The sequence below is a fragment of the Sander vitreus genome, chromosome 11, assembly GCF_031162955.1.
Source record: "Sander vitreus isolate 19-12246 chromosome 11, sanVit1, whole genome shotgun sequence".
In the NCBI taxonomy this organism is placed as follows: domain Eukaryota; kingdom Metazoa; phylum Chordata; class Actinopteri; order Perciformes; family Percidae; genus Sander; species Sander vitreus.
In genome coordinates, this window is record NC_135865.1 from 5,417,804 (window position 1) to 5,429,002 (window position 11,199).

Here is an 11,199-nt window from a genome sequence, read left to right on the forward strand (position 1 = left end):
AAAGTACACCTTTAGTTTCAAGTGGTTTCCATGACTTACTTGGCAGTGCAATCATTTTAGTCAGTAGCAAGTGTTTTCATTAAATGTTTGAGCGAAGTGAAAGAGTGGGGAGAGGCGAGTGGATAACTTATTCTGCACTACAGTATGGGTAAGCCATGACCCAAATGCACCGCCACAGGGTCATGATCATTCACAGAGCTGTTAGAATACAAATGTACTCCTAAGCGAAAAACATGCATTGCCCTGTGGATGTGGACTTTTGAAATCTTTCTGACCACAAACGGACAGAAAAGGGAGTTTAACAACTTGGATTTCCACAGAATTAAAAGGTCATCTCCTTTGATGTGTAGGAGCTCGCTGTCGAGATAAGATACGGAAGATTAGGTGTGAGGAACGAGGCAAAACCTCAAACCAATTTAGCACCGTGTCCACGCCTGCTGTGTCTAGTGAAAGTTGCTATCGTCACTAATCAAAATAATTGTGAGAAGCCATGTTTCTCATCCCATTAGCTTATCTCTTACAAAAGGCAGAAGCCACATTCATCAGGAAATTACACTGCAGGGTTTTCATTAGTCTATATGTATAACCTTATCCATGCCTAAATTATGCCAAGCAATCCTCAATGACATGTCAGCTGTGGCCCACCCTTCAATGACACAAAAAACATGCCCAGGTCACAGGTTCTTGTTGCTAAATTTAAACGTTAACACAGGCACTCATCCTTAAAAATAAACAGTGAAATGACACACTTTAAGAATAAAGCTCATGAATAGCTAATTGTCTGCAAATGTGTGACTGATTTCAGTTTTTCAGGCCATTTTTGCTTTACAAATGCCACGCACTGAATTCAGACAAGAAGGGCAAAAAAGTATAACAGAGGGAGATGGAAACAGCGCCCAGCATGCAGCGGCGCACACAGAGCCAAATATATAGACCACATTAAATCAAATCAGCGGCTGTGATTTGCCTCAAATCAGAGGAAGTCTAGAGTCAGTGTCAGTGTGAAAGCAATAATGTCACGAGGCTGATGGGAGCTTTCTTCTCATCAGCTCGCCTGCTCATTTCTCTCTGTTCATGGCTTCCCTTGTCTCACTTGTGATTTACTTACGAGATCGATATGACCCATCGCCGTGACAGTAAAACGACATTTCCCTCAAAAGTCAATGAGCAACAGACAGTTATGAATACAAAAGCACCTTCCGCATTATTTCACCTGTTTTTGTCCGTCTTAGCAACTAATGTTTAAAGGGCTCTGGTGAGACATTAAAGACACTGACAAAAGGTGCACTTTTAGGAGAACTGTACATAACTCAGATATTGCTGCAACTAAAGCTGGGCAATATATCGATATTATATCGATATCGTGATAGGAGACTAGATATCGTCTTAGATTTTGGATATCGTAATATGGCATAAGTGTTGTCTTTTCCTGGTTTTAAAGGCCTCATTACAGTAAAGTGATGTCATTTTCTGAACGTACCAGACTGTTGTAACTGTTCTATTATTTGCCTTTACCCACTTAGTCATTATATCCACATTACTGATGATTATTTATCAAAAATCTCATTGTGTAAATATTTTGTGAAAGCACCACTAGTCAACACTACAATATCGTTGCGGTATTGATAGAGGTATTTGGTCAAAAATATTGTCATATTTGATTTTCTCCATATCGCCCAGCCCTAGCTACAAATTACTTTCAAGTGGCATGTTTGAAATATACAAACGCCAGTTTGAAATATCTAAGCATAATGTATACTATGTTTGGAGCAGAAAAATGTAGCGATTAAACGATAAATCTATGCATTGGTTGTCTGCAACAATAATCAAGTAATCATAAATTACCAAAGAAGCAATCTGAAGACGTCCCTTTGGGCTCCAGGAACTTGTGGTAAAACGTTTTCTCATTAGAATGGCATTTTATTAACAATTAATTGGGAAAATTATCAGCAGATCAATAATGAAAATAATCATTAGTTGCGTTCTAGAAATGTCAAACGAAATGATGACCTGTCAGTTGACAAATATACATGTGCTGGTCATATAAATAGAATATCATGAAAAAGTTGATTTATTTCAGTGATTCCATTCAAAAAGTAAAATTTGTATATTATATTCATTCATCACACACAGACTGATATATTTCAAATGTTCATTTCTTTTAATTGTGATGATTATAACAACTCTGGGATATATCAGTATGTGACCACTGATGGTATGATTAGAAATCAGGGTCAGCCGATGGCCGATAAATGCTGCCCATTTATTTTGGCTGATATTTGGCCGATATGTGCTTGTTTTTAAACCTCTATTTGAAAGATAAAATGTAACACTAATATACACAGAATTTCTCAACAAAAACATTTATTGAACACTTCACCAATCTACACTTGTATACTTCAATTAAAAATGTATAATGTAAAAACATACTGTATATTGTATGAAAAATATATTAAATAAACGAAATAGGTAAGAAGAAAATAAACTTTGTCAAATAAACTTTTCAATGAAAAAATAAAGTTTAGTGCACTTAGCAGCATTTATTAAACCTCTGAGAATACAAATCTGCAAGCTTCACAGAAAGTGACATGTTGTTATTAATCTCAACACTATTTCCTCCTAACTCCTGTTGAATCACATCAGACCAGGGCTCTCTAAAGTCAGTTCTTGTTCACCTTGTTTGTTAGATCATTCTTCATTTGGTGAAGTGTTGTATCTGTGTTTTGGGGATCCTACTGTTACATGTCCTGTTGCACTCATTAGGATCTTATCTGAGCAGATTTCTGTCATTCAAACAACTCTTAGTTGGAATTTAAAACTCGTCCAGCCAATTTAATAAAATTAAGGGTTTTATTCGTGCTCGAGTCCATAGATATAGACAGATATATAGCAGTTAATGGATACAGGCACGGAGAACTGAAGGCTCTGTTAGCAACGATTAGCTCTGTTAGCGGTTAGCTCCGTTATAGGAGTGGATAAGACTCCCACGGACAGGGGTAACAACCAGACTCTGATAAATGACATTCGGGGAGCTTCCACAGCGGTGTGGCTGCAGTGTTTTGTACGGTTGTATTAGTACAGTTAATCCCAAGGCAAGAACACCAGCAACATGCTACTGCTAACGGTAGCGTCTGAGCCTGAAGTGACTGTGCGAGACACACAGCGCAAGAATTCAGGAGGGGAGGGGCTGGAGGCAGCTGGTCTGGGTTGTTGCGGATGCGCCTGCCTATTAATCGGCTTATGTAAAAAAATGCCAAAAATCGGCCGGCCGATTAATCGGTCGACCTCTATCATGTTGTGTGTTTGTGTGTAAGATTTATCAGACCATAACACTAAAAACAAATCCCAACCTTGAGAGAAGAAACATTGCATGGCAGGTTGTCCAACTGCACAAAGTGAGACAGTAAATGTTGATGCTGTATACACACCTTAAGGCACAACTAAAGGAAGTATGTTACAGAAGAAAAAAAAACATTTCCATTTTGGTCTGTTATGTGGCGAACTGAGGAGCAAGGCCAATAATATGGCTCATTTATCACGATGAAAGTTTTCATTAGGGCCAGCACCTTGTTGCATTCACTTATTTGGCAGATTTATTTAACCCTGACTCATTTGTCTTTTTAAAGGGAGCGGGTCCAACTGCTGTAAACAGAAAATGTCCATAATACAGCCTTATTTAATTTTGTCTTTGGTTTTTTGTATTTTATCTAGTTCCATTTTCTGTTAGTGGTCATGAGTCTATCACATCAACCTCTACAAACCTCTTACTGAGTCAACAGGCAGTGGTGTGTGTCCAGATCAGTGGCAGTTCTTAAAGAACTACAGAAGCAATGTCACTTACTTTGGTAGAGCCGTCGGCACCCTCCATGGGCTGCACTTTGTCCAATACATGGTGTCCAGGACATTTTGATTGCTCAGTAGTTCAGAATTGACCAAAGTCAGTGATGGACCCATTTCAGAAACTATACTAATAGCTGTGATCCCGAGGTAGGGTTGCACAATATTGACAAAATGTCATATTGTGATATATTAATTTCAGTATGTTTGAACATATGTAAAATTAGGTTTTTTTCAACCGACATGGTATGTCATATTGGACATGTTTTACTGGTTGGACAGTATAATATAAATAAATAAATAAAGAGAACAGGACACAACTTCTCTTTCTCTTCTGTGATTCGCTCCGTTTTGTTGTCTCTATTTCATCACTCCCACTGTCACTCTGTTGAAATATGAACCCACGTGGTACGCTCCATAGGGTTTGTCACGTAGTGGACCCGTGCGCTGACGTGCACTAACATGTGCAAGTGGCACGGTAACGGGCCAATGAAATGATGACCATCATAGCGTTTCAAGTGGGCTCTAAATCAAACACAACTAAGCCACACAGCCAACGGACGGGAGCAGCACTCCACAATATAAACACATATATTGCATACTTATCGCAACACTTTCGATATGATATCGCGATAACGATATTGAGTCGATATATCCCCTAGTCAAATATTCGATCCTTCGATGAAAAGAGCCTGATTCGACTGCCAGTCTCAGCGTCGAATCTTCGCAGCGTCGAGTTCAGACCAAAGATTCTGGACGAGACGAGTGTACACTTGCAGCTACTTGCAATGCCCCGGTCAGCAACGTTGTGAAACGACTCTTTGTACGTCCGTCCTAACTTCCGACTTTCAGGCTTTTTTTGTAGCTGGATATCATTTGTTGCGTCTAAATGTGAATGTGGATGGCGTCAGCGATAGTGAGATACTTGATGAAACGGCGAAAACGTTTTATTCCTCCGACTCACTGCTTTGTTTTGACGACGCTCGCTCTCTTCAGTCACTCTCCAGGTCACGCGACCATATACTGTGCTTGCGGTCGCTCGTTCAGGCCGCTGCAACCTTTCCCTGCAACGTTCTAAATCGGTTTCGTCTCGTCGCGAATCTTTGAGGCTTCTAAAACATCTTTTCCAAGTGGGTAAATAAATCCCCATGACAGATTTCAGTTTCACTTTCCATTTTCCGTGACCGACGGTCGCCCCCAAGCCCCCCCTCCACCCACATGATTCTACGATCAATCGAGGATAGGCAAAGACAAATTCTTAGTCGGGGACATCCCTACTAACTAAAGACTAAACCGACCTAACAGACAGGGATGCAACGATCTTGTACTGTACGCTGGACTGGAATCAGCCCTGATATTGACCTTCTTAAGCAGATCAGGTATCGGCCGTGACATGACCAAATACGTTTTCTTTGTCAGTGTTATTATAAAATTCTGTGTTTCTGCTACCAATTACTGTACATTCATTCGGTGATATTGGGCTGCCAACGTTGTTTTTTGGCGCCAGTGTTACCTTATACGAAACATTATTCCAAGGAGTTTCCTTATGGAGGCGTAACATGTTTAGCAAAAGAATAAAGCCCTGGCATCAGATCGGTACTTGGTATCGGCAGATACCCTGAGTCCATCTATCCGCATCAAAATAATTTAAAATGAACATGGAGGTCAATAAACAAAAGTATTTTGATTAATTTATACAGCTATAACTGCACGCTGTATTGCACATTTTATTGAAATACAATTGAAACTACTGTCCACTAATGTTTCAACCACCATACATTACTACACTACCTTTTTGGTTTGCAATGTGGCTCTTCTAAAATGATTTATGCTGAAGAAAGTGGCATGAAAGTTTTATTTCCAGCTCAAAACATCAAAGCACCGAGTGCAAAATATACCTTTTAATGTGCCTGGGACTTCATTCATTTATTTTTTCCTCTTTGTGCATCTTAATATATGTTTCCAGAATGACACTTCACACGGACAATAAAATGGATCCATTAGCGCTGGAAAGGAGCCTCTATTCAATGAAACAAAACCAGTCTTGTCCAAGAAAAACAGGACAAAAGAAACAGGGGTATGGAAAACAGGCAGTAACATGCAGACACACGGCTCCCTCAGCTGTCTCATTTGCAAAAGCCGGATGGTTGAGTATGTATATTAAATGCCGAGAGGATTAATTAAATCGCAGAGATGTTGAGAATGAAGGCTTTGACATTTGTAGGTGTCAACACCTTCGCCCAGCAAGACAAAAAATATCAATTATCTTGACGATAAGAAAATTGAGCCAGTAATAAGCAGGAGTGTAATGTTCCTGCTCAATTTCGATTCCAGAGGTAACAGCTGCAATAGTCACAGTGGATGAAACGCCGTTTGACATTTCCGACCGTGAGGATGAGGCTTTCCAGCGATGTGACCAACAAACAGCTATTAGGTGGAAAGATGAACTTGATGTAATAGAGTTTTTGGTGACAGTGAGGAATGGGGAGCGTGGGCTGATAGTAATGATGATATCAGTCACTGTGCGATCTTGCACTGATGGATGAAGTGTCTGCAGAACCTTCTACAGGCAGGCAGTGAGTGGTAAACATGAGTGCTGTCAACATCACAGCAGCTAAATGCAGATGTTCTTAACTGACTACCTAATGCGCTGCTTAGATGCAGTCATTTCTCAGATGCCATCAATATATATGTGAACACAACCTCTGCGAATCACTATATTCTGCACGAGTGTCTTCCAGACATATTAACAGGCTAGAGGACCACACATACTGTATAGAGGATGGGGTCAATGTAACGCCAGTCTGGATCAACGACATCACATCATCTCCCGGATAATCGCAAGTAAGGTGTCTGTTGCCTAACCGCTCTCTGCGCGTGTTGCCGTAACTCCAAGGCAAGTTTTGACGAAAATGTGGATCGTTCAACAAGGCAGGCCTGCTTAGTTCTTTCAGGGAATGATTGTAAAGATTTACAAAGAATATGTTTACGGAATTTAATATCTAACTGGGACGTTTTGGGACTGATAGGCGGGGATGTGGACAGAGTACACACGGCGTAAACTGGTAAGAGCAAATTACGTTTAACCACTTATCCAGCTAATTTATATTGCTCAAGTTACTGTATTGTGTGGTCAGTTAACTTCATTTAATGTTGTGTGTGGCGTTTTCTTTCGCCGGGTGCAAATGTTCCACTAAAACAAGTTCCTTCCCGGGACTGTTTTGCAGAGCCACCGTCGCTACGTCCGGAGCTAAGTGCCGCCCAAGACGACTGGTAACTGATTGGTTAAAGAAATGCAAACAACCCAGTGCGTTTTTTTCTCCTATCCCAGAATGTATCTGTGGTGCCAGACGTTACTCCACAGCGCTGTGGTGGATAGGTCTGGCCATGTGTGACTAGTGTATCATACACCGACATGCTGAATAAACCCATATGTCTAACAAACAATGTTTTGTTCACTTAACAATAACTTTCAATTTAAGTAGGGCTTCTACTAACCCTAGGCTATAGCAGAGCCCGCAGGAGATTGGCAAGTTGACTGTCCCTATCCTGATGAGCAACTCACAGCCACATACCATCACACTCCAACATCAACCACATAAAGCACAACTAATGTTTGTAAAATATACAATTTAGCATAATGAGCGAGGGCTGCTGTTTACACTGCCATCAAATACCTACACTGACAGTGAGACGTTTCAGGATGTGTGTGATTGAGCTCAGCAGGTGATTGATTGCGATCACCCCTCTGTTAAGTCGACTTCCTGGCAAAAATCCTGCCACAGGTAACTTAACGCTACATGTGTGCTAGCATTAAGTGTACTAATACGTTTAACCGTCTGAACCTGTTGCATGTTAAACCCCCCACCCGTTTTCTCAGGGGCATAAACATAGCAATTGAATCACAACTTTCTTTCTTAATCTTATGCAGTACTTGCATTGCTGTTCACTAAGGATAAATATGTTGAGAAATCAAATCGGACTCAAAAGTGATCCCGCTGATCTTCCATGTAGCTGTGTAATATAGGCTTAAAAAAAGCTCACTCCATGACAACCTTATACATCCTCTTTATATCACCCAACATATATATGTTCATTTAACAAGAAAAGGCAAACAATAGGAGTGACAAAATGAAAATGAGCTTTACTGTATGTGTGGTTAGACCAAAAAATAAGCATATCAATTTCCTCCAAAATGGCTCATTTATCCCCCAAACACTGAACTTGAAAAACTACGGACATGAGGCAAAAAAAAAAAAAATCCAAATAATTTTTAAATTGAGAATTATTCTTTTTCCCAAAAAATATCTCCCAGAACATGAGAGACTGACATGCCAAATGATGACTTCAAATAACATATGACATACCTAATTAACCATGTAGTGACAATGCCAAAAGCCTGTGAATAAAAGAAAACTGAATAAAAACAGCTGAGGGCCCTTAGATGGATACAAATATTTTCCACTTGAGTGTGCACCTGCCATTTCATTTCTAAGTAATGTTTCCCGTAAAACATAAATCTGCATCATTTGTGTTCATCCAATTTTCAAAGAGTGAATTCTAGATATTTTGCAGGACTTTTTTTTTTTTTTTACAGCATTCCTAACCTAACAACATTGCCAGCAATTCCCAATTTTAGGATTTTGGCCACCATTCAACTCTAAAATTAAATGAGGAAATACATTCTCTTTAAATTCACCTGGATTGATAGCAGCTGGACACGAATGACAGCAGACTTGTTTATAAATGACAATATTCCCCTGCGGGTATATTTCAGCCACACTTGTGATGTGGTTGGTTAGTGGGGAGCACAAAACTCACTCAACAACACAGTGAAACACAAGGTGGCCACCAGCCAAGGCTGTCGAAGCTGAGTAAGACTCTGTCATTTAATTTGCATGACCTTTATTTAACTCTGCTTGAAATCACATCTCCATGACCACCTTGCTCCACTATAGGAACAGGAAGGAAAAAAAATAAATAAAAAAAAATCACTGTCCTGAACTGCAATTTGTAGAAGCCTCAAGGCTAATTCATGCTGATTTTCTATAGCCTATTCAGTTTGAGCCTCTTGGAGAGCAGCTATTCGATTACTGCTACTAGTGGCTGCAAAACACGCAGAGCTCATTCAATGAGTGTTACACCATCACCCTGTTAAAAAGCAATGCTTATTGCTGACTTCAGCAAGTCTCCCAAATAACCTCTTTTTCCCCAAACACAGAAAAACGGAGACTCCTCGGCCAGGAAATGAGAATAGTGGAACAGAAACCAGAAGTGCTGTACAGTCAGATGCTTAGCCATCATCAAAGTATAATAGGTAGACCTACATCCATTACTTAAGATATTAATATGCCACAGCACTAAATGGCACGCAATACACAAAGCTACTGTCATGTTGAATATCTGCTGTGTTATATCTGACAAGTGGAAATGAAAAAAGGTGAATGCCGTTTGTATAGATCCTTGCTCATTTTGAAGGTTGAGTGTCTCAATATGTCTCTGCTGTCCTAACATAATAATAGGAAAACGCTGTCATACATCCCAAGCCTTAGCCTGCATTACACACCACACAAATGCACACCCCATGGAGGTTATACACTCAGCAAATATGAGCAAAACTCTGAAATAGTGCCTCAGAAGATATTTTAGGTCTAGGCTATATTTGGTCACTGCTTAAGAATATGTGTTTGAGGTACAGCAATTGAACCCGACTCGTGCTTTCTGTTTTATATATATTTATATACTCGGTGCAATAGACAATTTCTTATTGTAGCTTAAGTTACCTCCATCATTTACAACAATGACACCAAATATCTAGCGTCACCGCAAGCCTACAAATGACAGCGCCAGTTTTTTTTTTTTGTTGCGACGAAAAGCGAGCTATGATCAAATAGGGTCAAGACGAGAGAATGACACGCAGATATTCCCCGTGTTTTCACTCCAAAGTGACAACTAGTAGCCTACCCTAAACGGCAAAAGCTTGACGACCAAGAAAGAGAGGCAAACTCGACGTTATCTCAGCCAGAGTCCACCTTGCACGGACTTGCGAAACAAAGTTTCCCGTTAGGTCGGGAGTGTATTTAATACAGAAACACAAGTGTAGCATATTCCACGACGAAATAGAACATGAAAGCATGTGCTAAGTAGTCCACAGCAATTGTCAACTACGAGTTTTGACGGCAGACAATATCGGCAGAGGCGAATGTGTGCACCAATGTAGGCTACAAAAGATTGTTGCAAGCAGTCGAGAAACTCGACAGCTAACTCCAAACAGCGGCGAGCGAATGTTAGTTATCAAGGACAGGGGGGGAAAAAAATGAGACCGCCTTTACTTACGCTGGAACGAGAAGTCCAAACAGTCCCGTAGAAGAAAAAAAAAAAGCTCACGGTCCTCGGCGCTCCACAGTCAGAGCTCAACATCCAGCAGTCTCGTTCCTCCTCCTCCTCCTCCTCTTCCTCAGCGCCTCTACAGCTGCTGGAGAAGTTTGCTGACGTCAACAAGCACTCAGTCTCAACCGGGGGGAGCTCTTCGGTCGCAACTTGAATAATACATGGAAAAGGAGGGGAGAGACCGGGAGAGACGCGACCGGAAAGAATCGGGGAGGCACAGGCACCACATTAAAGGCTACCCGGCCTTTCACGACAATGGCCACATTCATCATCAACAACAACAACAAAAATCCTCAGCTTTGAAAAGGTGAATAAAGTGAACGTAACATTTGAGAATACACATCAAGTCGCTTCCGGTGAAGTGCTACACTTTTGCCTTGCTAAAGAAAGTTATGAGGCAGCCTCAATTGCCTGCAAAGAGGGCGCCTGCGTGCTTGGGGTTTCTGCATTTGGCCACCCAAAGATGGACACCTCTACAGTATACATTCATGAAAAGCAAAGACAGTGGCACAAACAAACAAACAAGTCATTTAAAAAATAATGTCAAATCTAAATAAGTAGGTCCTACTATCACATGAGCTGAATTTGGTTAAATACATAGTTTTAGCTGTTGGCTAATACAGTAACTGAGTGGGCTGAGCCAGCGGTAGCTAGCCTAGTGTAATGCTAGCTGGCTAACAAAAGTTATATTTTCTTATCCCAAACCATGCAAAATCAAAAAGAATCAACTGCATATCCAAATTGTAGGCTATTAATGAACAAATTAAAAGAGGTAATTAATTAAATAAACAATCTAATAATTATATCAACGAGACTATATCCTCCCCTGAAAACCAACTTCATAATTGGTTTGGACAATCAGCAATTATGGCTGATGTGTAGGTTTTATTATTAGGCGGTGCGCCCTCTAGTGGTCGTAGTAATTATGATGGGAGCAAAGCAGGAAGTATTAGCCTAGAAATCTAAACGCAC

General features: G+C 40.4%; 1 protein-coding gene across 5 annotated transcripts in view; it reads right to left on the reverse strand.

Annotated features, from left to right (window-relative positions):
- The window catches only part of gulp1a (GULP PTB domain containing engulfment adaptor 1a), a 96,541-nt gene extending 86,246 nt beyond the window's left edge, over positions 1-10,295 (reverse strand). For 4 of the 5 annotated variants that reach the window (XM_078263183.1, XM_078263181.1, XM_078263184.1 and 1 more), the window contains exon 1: positions 10,174-10,295. The gene's annotated coding sequence lies outside the window, so the exon portion shown is untranslated. The remainder of the gene's footprint in view (positions 1-10,173) is intronic. The other variant, XM_078263186.1, reaches the window with a different exon arrangement.
- Positions 10,296-11,199: the final 904 nt, after the last annotated feature.